This window comes from Chiloscyllium plagiosum, unplaced genomic scaffold, assembly GCF_037043375.1.
Source record: "Chiloscyllium plagiosum isolate Xiang-an unplaced genomic scaffold, Cpla_swu_hap1 HiC_scaffold_27, whole genome shotgun sequence".
Taxonomy (NCBI): domain Eukaryota; kingdom Metazoa; phylum Chordata; class Chondrichthyes; order Orectolobiformes; family Hemiscylliidae; genus Chiloscyllium; species Chiloscyllium plagiosum.
In genome coordinates, this window is record NW_028270165.1 from 60,670,832 (window position 1) to 60,680,769 (window position 9,938).

Here is a 9,938-nt window from a genome sequence, read left to right on the forward strand (position 1 = left end):
AAAGATAACACTGTCAACCTCGTAGAACTGTGTCTTACCACCCACTTCATATTCAGCAACAAGCCCTCCAAACAAATCAACGAAATACCCATGAAACCACTACTATCAGGATTCCTCGCAGAAGCAATAATGCAGAGACTCGAACAAACAGCCCTTCCAACGATCCACCCAAACTTTGGGTCCACTCCAGTGATGACACTTTTGTCATCAAAAAATGAAACAAATTAGAGGAAACCTACAACACCATCAACAATATCCTCGCTGACATAAAATTCACAAAAGAGGAGAACAACAACAAAGTGCCATTTCTAGATGTCACAGTACAGCGAACAGTCAATGGTAAATTCAAAACAGCCTCTACAGGAAAACAACGCACACGAACCAAGTACTTAACTACAGAAGCAATCATCCCTCCACATACAAACAAATCTGAATCAGGACACTATTTCAACGAGCCACGACACACTGCAGCACCCAGGAACGACTATAAATAATTACACAGCGCATTTAAGAAGAATGGGTAGCCTGCACCCCTGAAAATGGTTTCCCTGACCGGGAATCGAACCCGGGCCGCGGCGGTGAGAGCGCCAAATCCTAACCACTAGACCACCAGGGAGATGTGGATGGCGCTTGTCAGCTCTCCGAAAAATTACTTTCCTGCCCGGAAATCGAACCTGGGCCGCGGTCGTCAGCAAGCTTTCACCTGTTCATCCAACAATGTCATTTCTTGTATCCATTGCTCCCGATGCGGTCTCCTCTACATTGGGGAGACTGGAGACTCCTCGCAGAGTCCAGTCACGGCGCTTGAGGGGATATCTCCAGGACACCCGCAACAATCAACCCCATCGCCCTCTGGCCCAACATTTCAACACCCCCTCCCACTCTGCCGAGGACATGCAGGTCCTGGGCCTCCTCCATCGCCGCTCCCTCCCCACCCGATGCCTGGAGGAAGAACGCCCCATCTTCCGCCTCGGATAAATTCAAACCCAGAACATTAATGTAGACTTCACCAGTTTCCTCATTTCCCCTCCCCACACCTTACCTCAGTTCCAAACTTCCAGCACAGTGCTATCCTCATGACCTGTCCTACCTGCCAATCTCACTTCCCACCTATCCGCTCCACCCTCCTCTCTGACCTTTCACCTCCATCCCCAGCCCCATTCACATATTGTACTCTTTGCTACATTCGGCCCAGCACACTCCCACCCCCCAATTTATCTCTCCGCCCTGGAGGCGTCCTGATGAAGGGCTTTTGCCCGAAAAGTCGATTTTCCTGCTCCTCGGAAGCTGTCTGACCTGCTGTGCTTTTCCAGCACCACTCTGATCTAAACTCTGGTTTCCAGCATCTGCAATCCGCACTTTTGCCAACCCAATAAACCCAGTGTGTCGATTTCACATCAACAAACTGACACAAGCAGACACAACGTGTGCAGAAACCCTAGCCACATTACTTTACATAAAAGACATCTGGGAAATGATGTCCAGACAACTCAACGCTCTCAGCACCATGGTAGCCCACAAACCTACCAACACACTTAAACAGAGGCTAATGAACCTGGAATAGCCTATACAAACAAACCGCAAACAAATGTTATTTACAAAATACCATACAAGGAAATATATACATGAACTCTGCCGCACAGTTCTCTGTGGCAAGAAATGCTAGGATGAGATAAGGAAGATTTTTTCAGCAAAAACGAATCGGCACTAACTGGACAGCCATTTAAAATCAACGCTGTCAGCCCAGGATGGAAAACCAGAAGGGATGAACAGCTTTCATATTTCCTGAAGATTTACAAAGCTGGGACTGGGTTTTGGTATTTGTTCCCTTTCCACTCCCAGGAGCCGCAGTGGTTGGGGCGGTGAGTTGGAAAAAGTGAAATGTGCACGTGAGCAGCGTGTGGGGCTCTTTCAGCTTCCCCTCCTCTGACAGCGCTGTGACGTGACTCTGATGTTCTCAGGGACACTTACTGACGCGAGACAGTGAAAAGAGTCTCGTTCCTGCAGATCAGGAATTCAAACCGTATGCCGGCTTCAGGACAATGAGAAAGATTAATTGGGGTGTGTGAAGAAGCTGTGAGCTGCATTTCAAACAGGTAGGTGGAGTCAGATGCGTCATCCATTGCGCCCTGGCACTGTGCGTACCTGACGCCGCCATGCTGCAGAGTTCTGACGTTAACACAATGGGAACATTCACAAGAGGAACAGCCAAAGATAATCACCATCACGGCTTCCCTTCCATTGTCCCAACTTTGTGAAGCAGTATCTTTCACTGGCAAATAAAACACATTCGTCCTCAGGTGCCTGCTTCATTTCGATCACGACTTCACGCCCCTCACTGTTCTCGTCTCATTTCCAAACACTTGGCTCATAGCCTCAAAATTAGCCCTGTGGGTATCTGCTTGTTCCACCCTGACAGGCAGTGGGTTGCAGATTTCCAACCCCTCCACTGATTTGAATCTTAAAGAAGAAACCGGGGAACAGTCTTCCTTTCTTTTTGACGACATTTCTCAACTGTAGTCGGCAAGGTTCACACCTGCGTGGGGAAACCTCAATCGATCTCAAATCCATCGTATTAACCACTCGACCAGGAATAGAGAACCACACTGACAGCTTCATTTCCCAGGTCTCTCTGCCTGTGGAGCTGAGAAATAGTGAGTTATTACTGGGTTTCTTTGAATCCAATCACTTCACAGATTTAGAAAGGGTTACATATCTGCACATGGCGAGTCTGGTTGTTTCATTACGAAAGATGAAATAAACTTTCAGTTAAAAGCAAAAACAGAAATTGCAGGAGCAACTCAGCTTGTCAGGCACCATCGGTGGAAAGAGAATCAGAGACAATATTTCAGAACTCTGTTTTCTCCCACAGGTACTGCCAAACCGGCTGAGTTTCTCCAGCAGATCCTCTTTGTGTCTCTGATTCTCAGCATCCGCTGTCCTTTACGTTAGAAATTAAATCAATTCAGCCTCATGTGCAGGAATGAGAATCCTTTCAATTTCCCAAAAAATTGGCAGAGATTTCAAGGCATTTGGAAAAAAAAGTAAAAGTGACATTAGGAAGAACACTTTCTTGTCCCTGTCTGACCGTGACAAGGAGGCAGATTCAAGAACACAAAACGGAATTCGGTGGTCATGTCCAAAGTAACAATGTGGAGATTTACAGGGAGAAGGCAAGAGAATGATACGAATAGAGACTCTCATTTACTTGCTGTGTAGAACCAGCAGAGCTAATGTGGGCCTCAAATTGCGCTGTGACACGTGTTGTGATTCAGAGTGAACTCACAGTTCAATCAACGGAAGGTGGGGATTTAGAAAAGTTTATATTTATACAATCTCCTCACGTCAACGCAACAACAAAGTGGTTTAATTATCCGCCAGTGGAGAGAACCCGGTTCCTGGAGATGGGACAAAGAGCTGGCTCAGGGATATCAATCCACATTGCTCTCTTTGCCACTAGTTCAGAGGGAGAACATTGGAGAGACAAAGGAGAGAATAACGCTCTGTGTCGGAGGGTGACTAACTGTTCATGGAGACTATTCCTGGCTAACAATAAGTCGTGTGTAACAGCTGACGATGTGATAACACGGCCTCGTGTGGTGTGGTAGGGATCAAGGGCATGGGGGTGTTCTGGTCCAAATAATATTGAACTCGACCTTGAAGACTGGAGGATTCCAAACGGAAAATGAGGCGCTGGTCTTCTATCTGGAGCGGAGCTTTGCTGGAACACTGCTGCATGCCTGAGACAGAGATGTTGGCCAGGGAACAGGGTGGCGTGTTAAAGAGACAGGCAATCAGAAGGTCATGCGCCTCTGGGTGGGCTCGAACCACCCACTTTTCGGTTAACAGCCGAACGCGCTGACCAATTGTAACACAGCGACAGGCGATGACATGGGCTGCGCCATCACTTAGGGGAGGCTATTATTGAATTCATAATTCAGCCTCCCGGCCTCGAATTCCAGTTGTCGTCTATCAGTTTTACTTTTCCATAATAAAGCCTGGGACATTCATTGTGGAGACACCGGGGACAGGCTGGAGACACATCCATGTCAGGAGGAACGAGCATTCTTATTCCGGGCCGTCACCCTTCGAGCCTTTCAGTGTTTTGCCCTTTCCCGAGTTCTCTCATTGGCTCGGAGGCGAGAAGGGGTTTGAATTCCTGATGTGCAGGAACGACAATTCTTTCAATGTCTCAGATCAGTTCATGTCCCAAGAACATCAGAGTCAATCTCCCGGCCTCTTCAACAAGGGGACGGTGTCTGGACTGTCTCTACTCAGTTGGACAGTTCATCTTTCATTCTCATCTAAATCCGCTTCCCAACGAGTTTCTAAAGATTCACAAAGCTGGAGACAGGGATTTCTGTTTTGCTTCAGGAACATTTTTCCATTTCGTAACTGACAATATTTTGCCAAAACCTCTTCCCAATTGTACGCCTTGATTCATTTCCAGGGATGAGGAATTTCCATTTTGGAGAGACATTACCAAGGTTGGGAATGTTCGCTTTGGAGCAAAGAAGGTTAACTGGAGATTTCCTGGGGCTGTTGGTAATGATTGGAGAAGAAGCGGTGGGAATGGGCAGATTAATGATCAGAAGAATCAATTGCCACTGACCAGAGTCAGTTACCAGAGGACAGGGATTGAAGTTCTTGAATGAAAAGCAGCACTTGTGCCGATTAAACACAGAGAATACTGCAGAAAGCCAACAGGTCGAGCAGCATCTGTGGAAAGGTAAACAGAGCTGTACGTTGTGAGGGTGGTACGTTGTTTGTTCACAACCCGATTTTCCTGCATGGCAATCAATTCCCAGACATGAGAAAACGGGATTTTATCGAGACGGGTTTTGTGAAGTTTGAGCGATAGTGCAACCAACAGGAAGTCATTTAAAATCGCCAGTGAAGAATGCATAGTCAGCAGGTTACTACCCTGAGCGGGGGAGCCCCAAAGGATCTCTACGCCAGCACCTTAAGTGTTCGGCGACAACTACACGCCCAAAGTTGTGGTCTAAAATTTCTCATGGAATGGTTCTAACAGGAAAGGTGAGTATTGGGCTTTTCCTGTCCGCGCCATAGTCCCAACGTATTCTGTTCCCCTGGATTTGATCAGGACAGAGGAGGCTGATGGGAGATCGAATTGAACTACACACATTGATGAGTGATAGAACGGGTGGGAAGGATCCATTCCCATGCATAGAGAGATTAATAATCAGGGCCGAAAATAAGGAGCCACTTCAAGAAATTTGGGGTTCATTCAACAAAGCTAATGTGGAACTGTTCACAGAAAATTGTGATGAAAGTCTCTCGAGTTATTTTGATGAGAAGTGTTGATGATGCTAATACAATCGATAGGATGAACATAGATGGTAAATGTATTTGGTGACAGTTCTGTTCTAGCCCTGTGAGCGAAACCTGGATCTGAAGGAATAAAAGGGACATTAACAACATCGATCTGAAATTGGATGCGTGACATGAAACAGAGCCATCATTAACAGTTGGCTTTTGAACTGGAAAAGCTTTCTCGTGAAATTAGCTTGAGGCTTGAGTTATGCAAGGTCAAGATAATTTAGGTAAAACACGGAAACGCTATCCTCATTAGCAGACAGTGAAAGGATTACAAGACGCAAATTAAACATTTTCTACAAGTGATACAGTGCACTGGGAAGATAAGTATTATAAACTGTGAACAACAAAGTTCTGGAGCACAACACTTACATTCAAAGACCGAAAACATCCAGGTCCTGATTAATCAGATGGCATTGTTGTGCTTTTCTGCAAAACATCCACTTGCAACGTGCTACAAAAGAGTGACAAAACCCATCCCTGTCAGCCCAGGATAGAAAATCCGAATGGATGAAGGTTTGCTGATTTTCTGAAGATTCACAAAGCTAAGACTGGGTTTTGGTGATTGTTTCCTTTCCACTCCCAGGAGCCGCAGTGGTTGAGGCGGTGAGTTGGGGAAAGGAAAGTGTGCCCGTGAGCAGCGTGTGGGGCTATTTCAGCTTCCCCTCATCTGACAGCGCTGTTTCTTGACTCCGATGTGAAGAAGCTTTGGGCTGCATTTCAAACAGGTAGGTGGAGTCAGATGCGTCATCCATTGCGCCCCGGCCCTGTGCATATCTGACGCCACCATGCTGCAGAGTTCTGACGTTAACACGGACATGCGCAGCAATGGGAACATTCACAAGGTGAACAACCAAAGATAATCACCGTCACTGATTCCCTTCCGCAGGCCCAACTTTGTGAAGCAGTATCTTTCACTGGCAAAGGAAACACCCTTGTCCACAGGTGCCTGCTTCATTTCGATCACGATTTCATGCCCCTCACTGTTCTAGTCTCATTTCTAAAGACTTTGCTCATAGACGCAAAAGAAGCTCTGCGGGTATCTTGTTCCACCCGAACAGGCAGTGGGTTGCAGATTCCCACCAGTCCCAATGTCAGTGAAATACTTTTCCCCCTCCACTGATTTGAATCTTAAAGAAGAAGCCGGGGAGCAAGCTCACTTTCTTTTCGACGACATTTCTCATTTTGTAGTCGGCAAGGTTCACACCTGCGTGGGGAAACCGCAATGGATTTCAAGTCCATCGCATTAACCACTCGGCCCACGAACACAGAACCACACTGACAGCTTCACTTCCCAGGTCTATCTGCCTGTGGAGCTGAGAAAGAGTGAATCATCGCAGAGTTTGTTTGAATCCAATCACTTCACAGTGATTCGAAAGGAATAAATATCTGCACATGGCGAGTCTAGGTGTTTCATCCCAAAAGATGAAATGAACTTTCCGTTAATAACAAAACTGGAAATTGCAGGAGGAACTCAGCAGGTCAGGCAACACCTGTGGAAAGAGAATCAGAGACAACATTTCAAAATTCTGTTTTCTCCGACAGGTACTGTCAAACCTTCCGAGTTTCTCTTTTTGTCTCGGCTTCTCAGCATCCGCAGTCCCTTACGTTAGACATTAATTTAATTCAGAAACCCCTTTGTGGAGAAGATTTCCGTTTGGGGAGCATTTTCTTGACCCCATTAAAAGCGTACAGCTTCGAAGCTAAGGAAGAACAGCGAACACACCGCCCCTGGGTGGGCTCGAACCACCAACCGTTCGGTTAACAGCTGAAAGCGCTGACCAATTGTGCCACAGAGACATGCATTGGCGCCGTTTGCGCCATCGCTTAGGCGAGGCTATTAGTGAATTCATAATTCAGCCTCCCCGCCGAGAATTACAATTGTTGTCTTCCGCGCAATCTTGCGAGAGATCCCGGCTTTCTTAACTTGACTTGTGCAAAAATGCCCGATTAAACTTCTCAAAAAGAACCTCCGTGAAACGAGGCTGGACTCCCTGGAGTACGAATGGGACAGGAAGTGAAATGATTGGAGATAGCATTGAACAGGTTGACGTGTTTCCTTCCCTAATTTTCTTATCCCTGTGCCAATTGGCACGTGGCTTGGGCAGTAATGTTATTACACACACTGGAGCAGTGTGATTTGAACCTGAGCCTCAGGGCTCTATGGGAGACTACAGCTGCACCACAAAAAACTCTAGTAAATAGGTCCTCTTCTGTTGAATGAGAGGAAACAGCTTCCTCCTCATCATGAGACACGACCACTGTACCCTCCGTGCCCATTACAATAAATTGAGCCGCCTCCTGTTGAATGAATGAGTGGGAACCCCTCTCGGAGCTCCAAGAAGCGGGGGGCCCGGTTGGAGGCTGGATTTGCTCAAGGCTTGTATCTATTAACTTATTTAAATGGTTCCTACTGTATGGGAGTATGGTTTACATTAAAACCGGAGGATGATGTCAGAGTGTTTGTTTATATTGAGCAGTTGTAGTTGGTAAAATTCACTCCCTGGAGGAGCACCTTCTATGATGCTGCATTTCTTGCCTTCTGCCCTTCACCCATTTGTTATCTCTCATCTCGATTTTACATTTTCAGTCAAATTTAATTTCACATTAATCAGCCTTGGTATTCACTGTGTATTATTAATTAATCTGTTGGATTGTTGTAAAACAAAATTAATGGTGTAATTTCATTTATGTTGTCTGAGTTTGACATTGAATGTGCAGGTGTGAATGCCAGTAAGTTGTAAAAATAAATCAAGAGCTTGTCCTTTTTAAACAAAAAGGCGAGTTCAATGGTATTACTGGCGTTGTCTCCTTTGAGGATGATGATTATAGTCTGACCAACAAACCATTTCATGCAGTCACCCAGTTTAATTAAAGTCTTTTGGAAAATAATTCTGGCAGGCAAAGATTTATACAACCCAAAATACGGTTGGTAATCATGTGTATTCTTATCTTTTAAGCCGTAACAGAAGGCATTGCGTGGCGGATTGAGACTGAAACTTCGCTGGAAAGAATGTAGATTGATGAGGGAAGTCAAAATGGCAGAGTCTGGGGCCACAATCTATCAGTCTGGCTTGATTGCATGAGTGGTGGTTCTTCAAAAGCACCTTCCAAGTCATGACCTCAACCACCAAGAACAGACAAGTGTGAACACAGGATTCCGACTGCAAGATATATCGCATTGTTTCTTTGTTATTGTCCAAAATGCTGGAACTCACTCCTGAACATTGTTGCAGTCCACACCATATTTGTGAAGCAATTTAAGAGGCAGTTCAGCACCACCTTTTCAAGGTCAGTTTGGGAAGAGTTGTTGGCACAGCCAATGATATTCACATCTCATGAAATAGTAAGCAAAGCGCCCACGGTGTTGGGAGGCTGTATGTTTGCATGGATAGAGGATTGGCGAACTACCACAGTTGTGGTAAGGGGCATGTTCAGGATGACAACTTGTAACTAGTGGTGTACCACAGGGATCAGCGCTGGGGCCAACATTGTTTGCAATATATATACGAATTACTTGGATAAGTAAAGTGAAGGTACTATTGTTAAATTTGCAGAAGAGACAGTTGATGTGAAAGCAGGTGGTGAGGATGACATTAGATATCTGGAGAGCGATATAGACAGGTAAAGCAAATGAGCGAAAGCTTGGCAGATGGGAAAATGAGGTAATACAGTTTGTCAGGAGGTGAAGAACTGAATATTAAATGGAGAAAGCTTTAGAATAGAGGGATTTGGAATCTCGTCCAAGAATCTCTTCATCCAGTTTCAGTGAGTAATAGGGAGGCAAATGGGAGGTTGGCCTTTTCAATAGAGTAGAAATGTAGGGAGGTTATAGTGAACCTATGTAAGGCATTAGTCAGGCCACAACTGAATACTGTGAACAGTTTAGGGCCCTTTACCTGTAGGAAAGATATATTGGCATTGGAGGCAGTCCAGAGAAGGTTGGCCATGATGATACCAGGGATGGAAAATATATCTTATGAGGAGAACTGAATAGGTTGGGCCTGTGCTTATTAGAAGTTAGAAGAATTAGAGGTAACCTTATTGTCACGTACAAGATTCTGAGGAGACTTGACAGGCTCGACGTGGAAAAGTGGGTGAGTTTGGGACCAGAGGAAGTAACCTCCAAATAAGAGATTGCATGTTTAGGACAGATAGGAATTTCTCCTGAGGGCAGTAAATCTGTGGAACTTGATACTACAGAGGGCTGTTGAGCCTGGGTTGTTACGTGCAGTCAAGGCTGAGATAGTTTTTTTTAATCAGTAAGCGAATTGAGGATTATGGGGAAATGGCAGCAAAATGGAGTAAATGTTTCCCACAATAATCGTGATCTGAATAAATAGCAGAGTCAACTCAATGGGCTGAATTGAATAGTAAATAGTAAGGAGGAAAAGGATGCAACTGGCAATTACAGACCAGTCAGTGTTGGGAAGCCTAGAGATTTTAGGGAGTTGGTGGCATTTGGGCATTGTTACTGGATTTAACATCTGGAGTTTCAAATTGATGCTGCTATGGCCCCGATGCAATTTGAAATCAATTTATGTATCTGGAATATAAACTTATCGCTGCTTTGTTGATCTTATCAATTGTCATAAGTACCT

The 9,938-nt window shown here is 45.3% G+C and overlaps 1 non-coding gene across 1 annotated transcript; it reads right to left on the reverse strand.

Moving 5' to 3' along the window:
- Positions 1-544: 544 nt before the first annotated feature.
- trnae-cuc (transfer RNA glutamic acid (anticodon CUC)) lies at positions 545-616 on the reverse strand. The gene has a single exon. It is a non-coding gene; the product is annotated as a tRNA-Glu (tRNA).
- Between the last annotated feature and the right edge of the window lie 9,322 nt (positions 617-9,938).